The sequence below is a fragment of the Periplaneta americana genome, chromosome 6 (genome assembly GCF_040183065.1).
Source record: "Periplaneta americana isolate PAMFEO1 chromosome 6, P.americana_PAMFEO1_priV1, whole genome shotgun sequence".
Taxonomy (NCBI): domain Eukaryota; kingdom Metazoa; phylum Arthropoda; class Insecta; order Blattodea; family Blattidae; genus Periplaneta; species Periplaneta americana.
Window position 1 is genome coordinate 9,275,545 of NC_091122.1, and position 14,097 is coordinate 9,289,641.

At 34.5% G+C, this 14,097-nt stretch overlaps 1 protein-coding gene across 4 annotated transcripts in view; it reads right to left on the reverse strand.

Moving 5' to 3' along the window:
• mys (position-specific antigen beta subunit myospheroid) overlaps nt 1-14,097 on the reverse strand; it is a 137,035-nt gene that overhangs the window by 63,084 nt on the left and 59,854 nt on the right. Inside the window, exon 1 of one of the 4 annotated variants that reach the window (XM_069827430.1) lies at nt 2,729-2,885. The exons of 2 other annotated variants lie outside the window; for them this stretch is intronic. The gene's annotated coding sequence lies outside the window, so the exon portion shown is untranslated. Of the gene's footprint in view, nt 1-2,643; nt 2,663-2,728; nt 2,886-14,097 lie in introns of those variants that run through there. One more of the 4 variants, XM_069827431.1, reaches the window with a different exon arrangement.

Here is a 14,097-nt window from a genome sequence, read left to right on the forward strand (position 1 = left end):
CCCCACTTCGATTACTGTGATATTCTGCTTACTGACATAAGCGTTACTTCGACGCAGAGATTACAACGTGTTCATAATCTGTGCGTCCGTTTCGTCTGCAATATTCGCCGGGCTGATCACGTAACACCATCCCTCGAAATGTTGTCCTGGCTCCGTCTAGAAGATCGTAGGAAAATCCAATGTCTTTCCCTTCTCTTTCACATATTGCATTTCTCCACTCCCGTCTATCTTGCGTCTCGTTTTCAAAATTTATCCACCCATCATAACCTAGACACACGATCACAACACTCCTCAATATTATCCATTCCCTCCCACCGAACATCCTCATATTCATCTTCTTTCACTGTGGCTGTTCCTCGGCTTTGGAATTCCCTACCGAGTAATGTCAGGGACTGTCAGACATCAAACCAATTTAAGAATAGACTAACGAGATATTTTTCTAACAATTATTGTCAACAATAATAGCTGTTTCAGGTTTCTCAATGTCTAATGGTTATATATATCACAGATAAATATCTAAATTATCGCATTATTATTATTATTATTATTATTATTATTATTATTATTATTATAACTATATCTTACCAATGTTTATTATTGTCACACTAACATTACTTATCCAACTTTCATTATTTACTTTCATGTTGTTTTATGGTCTAGATATTAATGTAATAACTATGTAACCAATTGTATTCAATTAGAATTAGAGTCTGGCTGGGTGGAAGAGAAGGCCTACTGGCCTTAGCTCTGCCAGATTAAATAAATAAATTATCATTATTATTAAAATAAATAATAATGCATAATTCACTTCATCTAAGAACGTAAACGGCATTTATTTCTTTAGATTCTAAAAACACTGCTAGACCTATTCACAACGCTTCTTAAAAATAAATAATAAATAAACAAATAAATAAAATTAAAATTTTCGTAGTTAATTTTTTTACTAAAGAAACATATTGACCAGGAAAACGACAATGCACCATTTCAGTATAGAGTCTTAGGATCATTTTTTATCTTTTAGGGAATTTATTACCTATCTGTATATGACGCCCAGATAAATGTTTAGCTGAAATAAATACAACAATAATAATAATAATAATAATAATAATAATAATAATAATAATAATAATAATATCTGGGCACATTTCTCAACATAAAAATTTGAGAAAAATTGTTCACATGTATTTTAGCAATATCATATGTAAAATTTTGAATAAAAAAATTGTAGAAATTACAAAAACTCTGTAGCGCATCGCCATAACCTTTACGAAATTCAATTCTGTAGGTTTTTGTACAGGGACATCATTTTATTTTACTTCAATTTTTATTGTACCTGAGTTTTTGAATTTACTTCACTCCCACCCCTTCTACTAATGAAATTCCAACTGTCCTCCAGACAGATCCAAGACCGCATACAGTAAACAGCACTGAGTTAGTGAGTATAGTACGTTCCAGAAATATGTTCGCGTTTTCCAGTGACGAAAGAGCTTTCAATATTGAATCATATTTTCGCACAGGTGCTGTCCGTTTGCCTACGTCGCATCCCGGTTTCCCCCACCTGCTTCTGCTTGCCCCTCTGTAAAAGCTGGGCTGTCTTAGCTCTTTTCTGAAAACATTAATTTATGTTAGGAATTGGACGTTTACCTAATATTATACAACTGTTTAAAATAACTTAAATAAAAGGGCCTCGTTAAGTAATTCACTGTCACGTGATTTTGCCCCTTTCTACGATCCTGCGACATAACCACTTAGACGGACAGTAGATAGCATGTCTGAGTAATTTCATCTTTTCGGATCGGGCAGAAGTGAAGATTGAATTTACAGTACGTATGGTACTCTTTTATAGAGTAGGTACAGAATTATTTCAACATGAGTTACTAGTACGAAGGACGAAACTGGCAATTGGAATTAGATGCAATAGTCTATAGTGCGATAATATGCACAAAAGAACTGAAGCCTGTTTCGAAATGAACGGCCACCTTTTTCAAAAATGTGTTTAAATATCCATACGAGTATTATTATTACTTTTCAATTTAACTTCATTCTCTATATTGTACGCTAATGTGCTGTAGACAGTATAATATACACTGCATAATGAATACGTCCGCATGGACAGCTCAGTTCGTGAGTAAAAACACTCATTGTTAATTCTGTACTGTATTTTGATTAAACAAAAACCTAATGAAAATTATCAAACACAAAATCACGATATTTCCTAGTTTACGTAAATGGATGAACTACTTTTCTTCCCTCCTATACACAGTAAAGTGATTTGTTTGTGTGTTACGCCAGTATCATCGAACTCCAGTCGTGGAAGGGGGAGCAATCTGTGTTTCCGGTTCTCTAAAGGTATAGCCAGGTTAATATTAAAAATGTTAGTAAAAATAAAATGATGTCCCTGTAGAAAATAATGCTACACTTGATGCCATTTTATTCTTCCTTATATCAATGACATGCATTTCTCAAACGCCTAACTTCGGTATGAACATACATTTACGTAATTATAATTGTATAATTAAACACTGTTGTCACATTATGTACAAACGAAGTTTATGAACTTTTCGTACGGACGTACGTAAGTCGTTCTTGAACTCAACAATCACAGTTGATCATCGAGACAATCTGTGGCGTCTCGAAACTTACGATTAATGATGAAGTGTGGTGATTTCGCGATGCCCCACATTCAATTCAAAACACAACACAAAACGCCGCTCAGCCTGGTAACTACCTCACATGATGGCTGCAAAGCTCCGTCAAACGCTGCGTTTCTTGCACGATGCACTTACAACACTGGTTCATGAGAGAAGTTGACTTCTATGAACACGGCAAGGCAGAACTGCACCCGAGAGAACACGTCAATGTGTGGGTCAGCGCAACCTTGAAGCTCTAGACCGAGAGGTGTTTCCAAGAAGACAAAATGTAGCACAATCGAGTTTCCTTGATTCCGATGCAAGATGATGTCACTTTGTCTAATAATATGTTAAACATTTTCCTCTGATAAGAGCGCTTCCTGCAGATAACGCGCACAACATTCACTCCGCCCTTCTGACGAAAAGGTCTGAGTTCAAACACTGAAAACGCAACTCATCACACTGATTTGCCAACTACAGAAAATTCCCAATTATCTGACTTACTTGCTTACTGGAAGGGTGTAGTTACTAGATTTCAGGAAAACCATGGATAATCCAATTTTGTGGTAAATTTAGTGCTATTGGGTCATTCCGTTTCAACTGGTCTTGTATCTAAAAAAATATTTTCCATAAAAAGTTTATTTCTGTATGCTAAAATACGCAACATAGTCCAGGAGACATGGATACACATCATTTTAAAATAAAAATTTACACGTCCCCATAAATAGCACAGTTAAACTTTGTTAACCCTTAAATTGACAATGTATCCTATAGGATACAACAGGTTAATAGGCTATATGCTATAATTTTAATAGAACAATAGAAAAAAAATTGGTAGGAAAATTTAAATTTCACAATACTATAATATTGTACAACATATAAAATATGGACATTGCGATAGTTGTTTTCTTTACAGTCCGACAAGGTTTAATAAACTAGTGTGAGAAATGAAGTTTTGCTAATTTAAGGGTTTTATCTCTATATAAATGTTTATATATTTTAGTGTTTATATATGTGTAATTGTAACGGTGAAAATATTGTTAATCCAATAATTTTTTATTTATTTATTTTTTTTTTCATAAGTGTATATTATTTTTGGGAGTGTTTTTGTAAGTAATTTTATGAGGTTATTGATATGCTGATAAATTATTTGTAATGATATTTCAATCGACAAATAGGAAAAAGGGTTAATTGATAATTTCAATTTGTGGTTTTATTTCCTATGTTATAGTGGAAATTCATGGATCTGGCCAAAGAAGGAAGATGTATCTATGAACAAAGCTTTCATATTTAAAAAGTGAAACATCCAAGAGTTATAAATGTGGACAGTTTGTTTTTGTTTGAAATTTTCACAGTAAAATCAAACAGTAAAATTTTGTGATTGCATTTGTTTCTTTTTATATCTTTAATTAGTTGTATTTTCAGATGTTTGGAGAAAATAATAACAAAATAATTGGAATTTCATACTCCAACTATTCTGTCACACCCGTAATATGTTGGTAAATATTCTATATACCCTTGGTCAAACTCAAATCCAAATTTAAAAAAGATAATCTTGTTCTAAAAATCTTACAGATATAGAAAAAAAATGTCCTACTCTTTCAGAACTTAGCAATTAGCAGAGTGACTGAATGAACTACATGAATGCGCAATGACAAAAGATATGAATTTCATAATATTATGGATCAACACAAGATAAGAAATTGACATAATCTTAAGTATATTAGTCAATATAACTACATATTTTTCATAACCATAACAATGGAATGATTCCAAAGTACGACCAGTTAAGACAATTTTTATCTTATTTGTTGGCGTTCATATATTATAATATATGATTGTAGAGACTGGATTAATCTTGCTCAGGATAGGGACCGATGGCGGGCTTATGTGAGGTCGGCAATGAACCTCCGGATTTCTTAAAAGCCAGTATGTAAGTATATTTCTTGGCCATCTGTAATTTTTTGTTTAATATTAGAATAATGTTGTTCCTTTTTCATTGAAGACAAGATATATAAAATTAGATATATTTCTAACAAGTTTTTTAACGACGCTATATCAACTGGACAATCTTACACAGTGAATAAAAATAATGGTACAATGAATTCCATTAAAGCCGTCTCGTTCTTTAGTCATATTCACAACGAAACTGCGTCTTCTACTCCCACACCTACTGTGCACATGCGACTTGACTCACCTGTATTGTGTATTCCGGTTTTCAGTGGTGTTCATGCTAGAGTAGTAGCTGCGCCGTCATCACAAATTAGAACTGGTTTGCGATGTATGCCAACATTTCAGCGGCACGCCACTGTTCACAGGAATGGTTGTGTCTTGTACTCATACTTACTAGCATATCAGTGGGAGAGAGGTGAAGTAATGATGTATATACGACTTCAAAACTTGACACTAATGGAATATACAGGATGGAAGTGAAATAATCTTGCAGATTCAAAGGAACGATAGGGTACACTTAAATGAATAGAAAATCTATATTACATTCTATGATTAAATGCACGGTTAATCAGAAAATTAAGTTGGAAGTTTCAGAAGTCTGGCAACATCGCCGCTAACACACTGCTCTTTCTTCTCGTAATAAAGATGTAAGAGTTCTATTCATAGAAATTTGCCTAGCCCGCGCTACGAACGTGCTAAACTAGCCCCGGCTATCGACTGGTTACTTGTACAGGATTCATATCATATCGCTAACACTGATTTATGAATACGAAAAACGTTAATTCGTTGATCATCCACCGGAAGTCAGCGCTAAGGATGTCTATGAATACGGCCCTAAGAGATCAACAAACTCAGGTCTGTCTGCCTTAGTGAAATGCATTCAGACTCCCTCTCTGGCTACAACGTTGCAAGCTGATCGCATCGGTCAGTGGCTTCAAATTAATGGTTTTAAAATTAAATTTACACGAAAACCGTCCACGCTATTCAAATACGCCAGAGGGATAAATGATTCTTTATTATATTTCCTATCTATATGGACAAAAATCACGATCCTACTCACAATAGTTAGCGAATAAGAGGGTGTTAAACATTTGGGGGAAAAAATCTGAGAAAAATATGAACTTTCCACCAATATGGTATTACAATTTCTTGTAACATACAACATGAGCTACTCGCTCTGAAAATATGCAGGGTTATTTCACATTCACCCTGTATACTGTAACAAAATGGTTTGCTATGGAATTATTTGATATTCGCTATACAGAACATTGCAGAAAAATCCAACAGGTAGTCAGCCCAATCGGGATTCGAACCCACGCTTGAGCGTAGTCTATTTCTCAGTCACGCCAGTGACCAAAACCGAATGGTACAACAATCCATTGCGGTGAAACGAAAAGCGATGTAACACTTCGTGTGGAAATATAAATAGTGTTAAGCATTTTATTTTTATTTTTAATGTAGTAACAATTAATAGTAATAATGATGAGTAACTGTCCAAGAGATCCTTTTGCGGCTATCTTGCCCATCGTATGACGGAAGCTGGTAGACGAGCTGAGACAGTGAAGTGTCGCTTGGAGGTAAAGGAATAAAACAGATGCACTCCATTAGTACATACCAAAAATTTTTCTATGCAAAAATAGACTGATACTATGTGTATAAACGATCTTTAGTTCTGGGTGTTAACGAGAATTTTCAAATAAATTCTTTGCCATGTAAAAGTGGCTATAGGATTTTGCCTGTTTATTTATATCGGTGGTGACTGCGAAATAATGGAATTATTACTAACTAGCCGTACCCGTGCGCTGCGCTGCACGAGTTAGAAATAAATATAAAGTAATTACATAATTAAAATAGGACGTTTGATCCAGGGAACATTCGTGTTTGATAGAAGGATAAATCGTTTAATATGTTACTTAATTTAAATTGCATTTAAATAATTAAAATGCGATCATTTTGGTCCAGAGAGCTTTCAGAAGTTACTGTAATAACATTATAGCATTATGTCCATCTAGAGAAACTACACTTTCCAATGATGAAATAATAATTAATTATACAAATCGGTTAATTTAGCTTCCGATATTATTTCAAACAAACACATAAACATTGTCTGTAGGCTAAGTTTAATAGCTTTCGATTGTTGATGTCCAAGGCCCCTTTTTCGATTGTTGTTGTCCAAGGCCCCTTATAGACGAAGTCATTTGTTATTTCATTGCACCGTCTTAGATGGCGTTATTTTAATTTTAAAACTCATTTATCTCATTAAATATCAGTCCTATCAAAATTTTGTAAAGAATAAAACTTATCGGAAATCATTTTTAAAGAAACTTTTGTTATGTAACATTTTTCACAAAAATCAATAATAAGCGAGATATTTCGATTTATTTAATTCAGGCCCCCTTATAACCCCACTTTTAAATAATGTATTTTGAATGCCATATAGCCTAAAATCTAAGTTACAACGAACTTAATTTATATTCCAATTTTCATATAAATCGGTTCAGCCATTATCGCGTGAAAAGGTAACAAACATACAGACAGACATACAAACAAAAATTTCAAAAATGCGATTTTCGGTTTCAGGGTGGTTAATTATATATGTTTGGATCAATTATTTTTGGAAAATCGAAAATTACCAGAAAAATTTCGGCTACAGATTTATTATTAGTATAGATAAAGCATGAGTATCTCAAAGAAACTTTCTCCAACAATAAATGTCAGCAAAAAATTCAATCAGACCCATCGGGATTTGAACTAGAGTCTTCGGCTTGAAAAACACACGCTGTAGCTGTTCGCATGCGAAGTATTAGATGCAACAATCCAACGATTCTATGAAAACCATACCCATCGGTAACATCGTGTCCGCAGGGTTTGATGTTTTCTAAAATCTATACAGGAGTCCTTCCACTCAAGTTATTTCCAGCTATGCTTGGTCCACAGGGAGAGTATTTATGCTCTGCCTGACTCATCTAGACCCCAATCAGCACTGGCTTCTCTCTTCCACTACCTTCTTCCTGCTCCAGAAACAAGTGCCTACACAGGACTGACCCGTCCTCGAAAAAAAGTCCTTTATAAGTCATTATCACTTTTTGTAATATTTTTCACAACTTTTTGTTTACGAGCTCAAAATTATGACTCAGAAATAATACAGGCTGCGCAAAAATTTTAACGACTAAATCAAAAGCACAGATATTTAAGGGTTGTAAGGGGGGGGGGAGGGATTAAAAATTAATAACTGAACACTACTATAGTCCGGATCAGCTTACTTCATACCCTAAGGGTGAAACCTAAACATTTTTCCCCCATTACTACATATGTTAGTGGATTGTGGTGATTTTCTAGTTTGCAGGTTGAATTTTCTTTTGCCAACTTCGTTTCGAATTTCGACACTGACGAATATTACAAGCGGTAGTGATTTTGTAACTGGTATGTTGGCAGCTGAGACAAATGTCGACAATATTTGTCAGTACTGGAGTTCCATGAAATTAAAATTGTACTAGATTTCTGACCCGATTACTGGAAGCTAGTGAAATTTGAACATACTAATAATTAATTAATATCAGTATTAATATTAATACATAATAGTTATTTTATGTGTTGCGTTGTGGTTATAATCCAAGACTACAGTCAGGTAAGTTTTCGGAGTTAGTACTAATAATTTCATGTGGTCATACAAAATACATTTTTAGGTTAGGTCTCGTGAGTCAATTGTTTAGTCAAACCAATGAATTTCGTATTGCCAGACAAAATACCTAACATGTTGATCTCTTTCTCGTATAGTTTGCCTACGAAAATATGTTACAAATTATTGAATTATTTAGAATAACCTTCCAACATAAAGTACGGTAAGTAAATAAGTCATTTAGCACGTAGGATCGTATGCTAGCTGGTAACAGTTGGCAACACTGACAAGACGGCAATATTTGCTGTTTAGGAACTGTGCTTATGTGACCCTCACTATACTAAAGAAAAAATGCAAGAGCTTTACTTTCATAAGGTCTTAAGAAATAAGAGAAAATATAGTTAATAACTATGCTGAAAGAAAATCAAGGCGTTACTTTTACTACATTAGTGGGTGTTACCTACTGTAAATAAAAGTACTTTTTTTCCTTAATTGCAATTAAAATTTCTTCATCCATAAAATTATGCGTTCATATGTTCGCATCTACGTCATTTTAATAACAAGTGTGTGTAAATTAGGTCTAGTAGGACAAGAAGTTAAAATTAGGCCTAGATCTTTCTTACTTATGGCTTTTAAGGAACCCAGAGGTTTATTGTCGCCCTCACATAAGCCCGCCATTGGTCCCTATCCTATGCAAGGTTAATCCAGCCTCTACAATCATATCCCGCCTCCCTCAAATCAATTTTACTATTATCCTCCCATCAACGTCTCGGCCTCCCCAAAGGTCTTTTTCCCTCCAGCTTCCCAACTAACACTCTATATGCATTTCTGGATGCGCCCATACGTGCTACATGCCCTGCCCATCTGAAACACCTGGATTTAATGTTCCTAATTATGTCAGGTGAAGAATACAATGCGTGCAGTTCTGTGTTGTGTAACTTTCTCCATTCTCCTGTAACTTTATCCCTCTTAGCCACAAATATTTTCCTAAGCACCTTATTCTCAAACATCCTTAATATCTGTTCCTCTCTCAAAGTGAGAATCCAAGTTTCACAACCATAAAGAACAACCGGTAATATAACTGTTTTATAAATTCTAACTTTCAAATTTTTTGACAGCAGACTAGATGACAAAAGCTTCTCAACCGAATAATAACACGCATTTCCCATATTTATTCTGCGTTTAATTTCCTCCCCAGTGTCATTTATATTCGTTACTGTTGCTCCAAGATATTTGAATTTTTCCACCTCTTCGAAGGACAAATCTCCAATTTTTATAGTTCCATTTCGTACAATATTCTGGTCACGAGACATAATCATATACTTAGTCTTTTCGGGATTTACTTCCAACCCTATCGTTTTACTTGCTTCAAGTAGAATTTCCACGTTTTCCCTAATCGTTTGTGGATTTTCTCCTAACATATTCACGTCATCCGCATAGACAAGAAGCTGATGTAACCCGTTCAATTCTAAACCCTCTGTGTTATCCTGAACTTTCCTAATGGCATATTCTAGAGCGAAGTTAAAAAGTAAATGTGATAGTGCATCCCCTGCTTTAGCCCGCAATGAATTGGAAAAGCATCAGATAGAAACTGGCCTATACGGACTCTGCTGCAAGTTTCACTAAGACACATTTTAATTAATCGAACTAGTTTCTTGGGAATACCAAATTCAATAAGAATATTATATAAAACTTTTCTCTTAACCGAGTCATACGCCTTTTTGAAATCTATGAATAACTGATGTACTGTACCCTTATACTCCCATTTTTTCTCTCCAATATCTGTCGAATACAAAAAATCTGATCAATAGTCGATCTATTACGCCTAAAACCACACTGATGATCCCCAATAATTTCATCTACATATGGAGTTAATCTTCTCAAAACGATATTCGACAAAATTTTGTATGACGTCAACAAAAGTGATATTCCTCGAAAGTTACTACAGTTAGTCTTGTCCCCCTTCTTCAAGATAGGTACGATTATGGACTCCTTCCATTGTTCTGGTACAACGTCCTTTTCCCAAATTGCAAGTACAAGTTTATAAATTTCGCTAGATAACTATTACGGGAGGCAAAATGTCTCAAAATACTCTTAATTTTAGCCTAACTGCCTAAGTGTAGTATAATTCTTTTTTTAATACCGCTAGCTGAACTGAATAATTTGTCAATTTTCTATGTGAAATATTGTAGATCGCTTAGTATTCCGTATTTTCTTCAAAAACAGTTGGCAACCTCAGTGTGGAAGTTATAAATAATATACAGCAAAGAGAGTCACTGACTATACTGTATGCAAGTCTAATAAACCAGAATTCTATTGTGTATATCAGACTGAAGCAGCAATACATTGTTCACATGTCTTCCCAAACAAACGACGACGCCACCGAGGTTGTCCAGGCAACCAGTGTCGCATTACAGCCCCGCCTCGCCTGCACATGCCGTCTGGAGGTGGTTAGCCCGCTATCTGTATCAAAGGACTCCGACATCCTGCCTTAATTAACCGAGACAAATAGCAAGGGGCTCAGAGGCACGCCATTAACAATATGTGCACAGTTACTCCGTGATTTTATAGCTCCTCTGCAAATCCTTGTAAACAAGGTCAAAATGGCTGTACGCTCACCGGTTCGCCCACAAACCACCGCGACAGCACAGACCTGTTATTTTATTCCACACCTCAAAACATTCGATTGTGCATTTAAATATCAGCAGATTTATAATGATTTTTGTGCGAGATCGTGCGTATTTGCTTGGTTTCCGCACAAAACCAATCCGCGGAAAGTCTAAAATTCCACATTCAGTACTCCCAACCTAACACACATAACAATTTCCCTCTTCTTACCGCTTAAGTGACATATTGATTTTACTGCTTTAGGCTTTTAACATATTATTTTTAGAGACGTTCAATATAGTAATAATTATAAATTGGAAACTTACCACTGCAATTTCACCTAAATTGCACTGTTAATTATTGTTTTTAAATATTTGCAAAAATTAAGTAAACTCTACAACTCCACTAAAGTTACTGCATTCGTGATGCAAGTAACATTAAGGAAGCCGTGAAAAAATCAAACAAGATTCCAGACTCATCATAGACTGGGGGGAGGGGGAGACAGACGTATATCACGGCCTGCTGGAGTATAGTAAACACAGAAAACATTTTAAAGCAACAATGTTGAAGATAGATATTTTTGTTTTGCAAATTTGCCGTCATTGAACAGAAACCAAGATGGAGATTTCATTGCAACTAATCAGAAATTCCTCTTTCAGGTATGTAATAAACGATCTTCGCATAAAATAAAGTACGATACACGAGCGGTATGTTTGTTTTCATGTTCTCGGAAATTAAAAAAGCTCAACTACGTTTCGCTTTTTCAAACTTTTCCTCGAACATGAAAACTTCAACATACCGCTCTTGTAACGCATATTACTATTCTATGAGTTCAAGTACAAATTCTCTAAATACTTATGTCGTAAATAGAGGAAAGTTGTTAGTTAGTTAGTTAGCTAGTGGGGTTTAAAAGGGCGCGTCAGGTATAGTCCGGGTCAGCTTACTTAATACCCTAAGGGTGAAACCTAACCATTTTCCCCCCATTACTACATATGCTAGTGGATTATAGTGATTTTCTAGCTCTCTGGTTGAATATTCTTTTACCAACTTCGTTTCGAATTTCGGGTACTGACAAATATTACAACTGACAGTTATTTTCTAACTGTTATGTTGGCAGCAATAACTTCGGTTTACAGTAAAGTAAACTGATGAAAAGGCTTGTGAATTAATAATTAATTAGTAATACTGGTATTAATATTAATATCAATACACAATTTAGTTCTGTTGCGTTGTGATTCCAATTCAACTCTATATTCAGGTGTCATTAAATAAAAAATAGCTTATAGACCTACTTCGTATGAAACATGCATGTAAATATATTTGACATTTTAATGAAATTCTTTCGTGTTTAGATTTTTATTAAAATGTCCAAGAGAGCAAATAGCATGGTAGCGACTTCTCCAAGAAAGAAAGTGCTTGTAAGTATTTTAAGTAAGCTATGCATTTTAAAGTGGTGTTCTGTTTTTGAAATTCGTACTATCATTTCACGTGATCAAACTACATTTTAGGTTAGGTCTTGTAAATCGTAAACTGTTTAGTTAAAGCAATGAATTTCATGTTGCCAGACAAAATAAATTTTAATATTAGATCATATTAATCCGAATTACCAACCTAATATGCAAGAAGTCCCGGAGGAAAATATACTTATTTCATAATTTATTAAACAATTTAGAAAATACCTCGCAACATATAGATGAGATGTGGTAAATAAGTAAGACATAGTTACTGTTAATTACTATATTATTATTATTATTATTATTATTATTATTATTTCATTATGTAGCATTGAGATTTTTCCGTTTGGTGATAACTGGTATTAGTTGGCAACACTGAAGAGACGGCCAAATTAGACTTTTAGAAACTACACTTACGTGATGCTCACTATACTATGGCTAATTACGCCCTTACCTAAAATTCTTCACAAAACAAAAACAAAAAACAGTACAATATGCTGAATGCTGAAACAAACTAAAAACGTTGTCATGGTAAAAACGAGGTACCCAAATGCAGTATCAACAAGGTGATGCATATAAATCATAAAAGTGAGCAGTTCTCAGACCCTAGGTATTATTTAAAACAACCAATAACACAAAGAACGCCAGAGAAATTGTATAGCATATTTCGAAATACTAAAATTTTATAAAATATTCGGATGTAAAAAGTCCGAAATGTCTAGTATGTAAAAGAAACAAATGTTACCTCCGGATGTAAAGGGTCCGGAGAAGAAACAAAAAGGTCATTAAAAACTAAATCACCCTGTCAAGTCCTGTATTCGATAAAAATCTCAGAACTGCATTTGCATAATTAAAATAATTCGCAAGAGCGTCCTGTAGAGTCGGCCGAATTGCATATTGTCGACGGTCACAGTCATATTTCCTGAAATGCAATAAAATATGCTAGACCATATTTGGTAAATGGCATATCTCACACTTCGGTTGAAGTTCGCCACGTAGGAGATGGCCGTGTGTCAGCCGACAGTGGCCAGTCCTCAATCGGGTGAGTTAAAACTTCTTCCTGTCCTGACGCTCTTGTTGACGAATCCCAAACTCGGATGGTATTATTTATATTTCGTAATTTGCGTCCCTCTTGTGCAGACCATTCTCCTTCCCACTGCCACCATATTGTGTATTTCAAGTAATTTTGGATATCTTGCCACCTCTCGCGCCAATACACCAAGGAGGGAAATTATTACAATTGATTGCTCTACATCAGTGGTTCCCACACTTCTTGAAGGTGCGACACATTTTTTTTGCAGCACTTCTGTATGCGACTGTCTTCTACCGAACTGGTAGAGTATTTAACCCCATTCGAAAAATAAAAATTTCTGTCAAATCGGAAAGAAACAATAATTTTATTTAAAAATTAATGGAAAACTTCCCAAGAACGGTCAAAATAGAAAAATATAGTGCAATAATTACATGACATATTACATTAAGACCATTTTTAGTAACTCACTTTGCTGATAAATTCGAACACTTAAGGGGTTAGGTACAGTTTATAGCAGTAAAATTATTGGAAATATTCAACATTTTTTCCTCCATTACTGTATCTTGTACAATAATGAAAACTGGTATGTGTAAAACACTGTCCATCTGCTATATGAAAAAAAAAAATATATATATATATATTTTTACGATTAAAAAAAATTATTTCTATATATATATATATATATATTTTTTTTTTTTTTTTCAAAATTCAAAATGGTGGCAGTTCACTGCGCAGAGATGAAGCGTTTCCCTCATAACTCAAACTTTTTCATGTTGTCTCTCTTTTATTTTATTTCTGAAA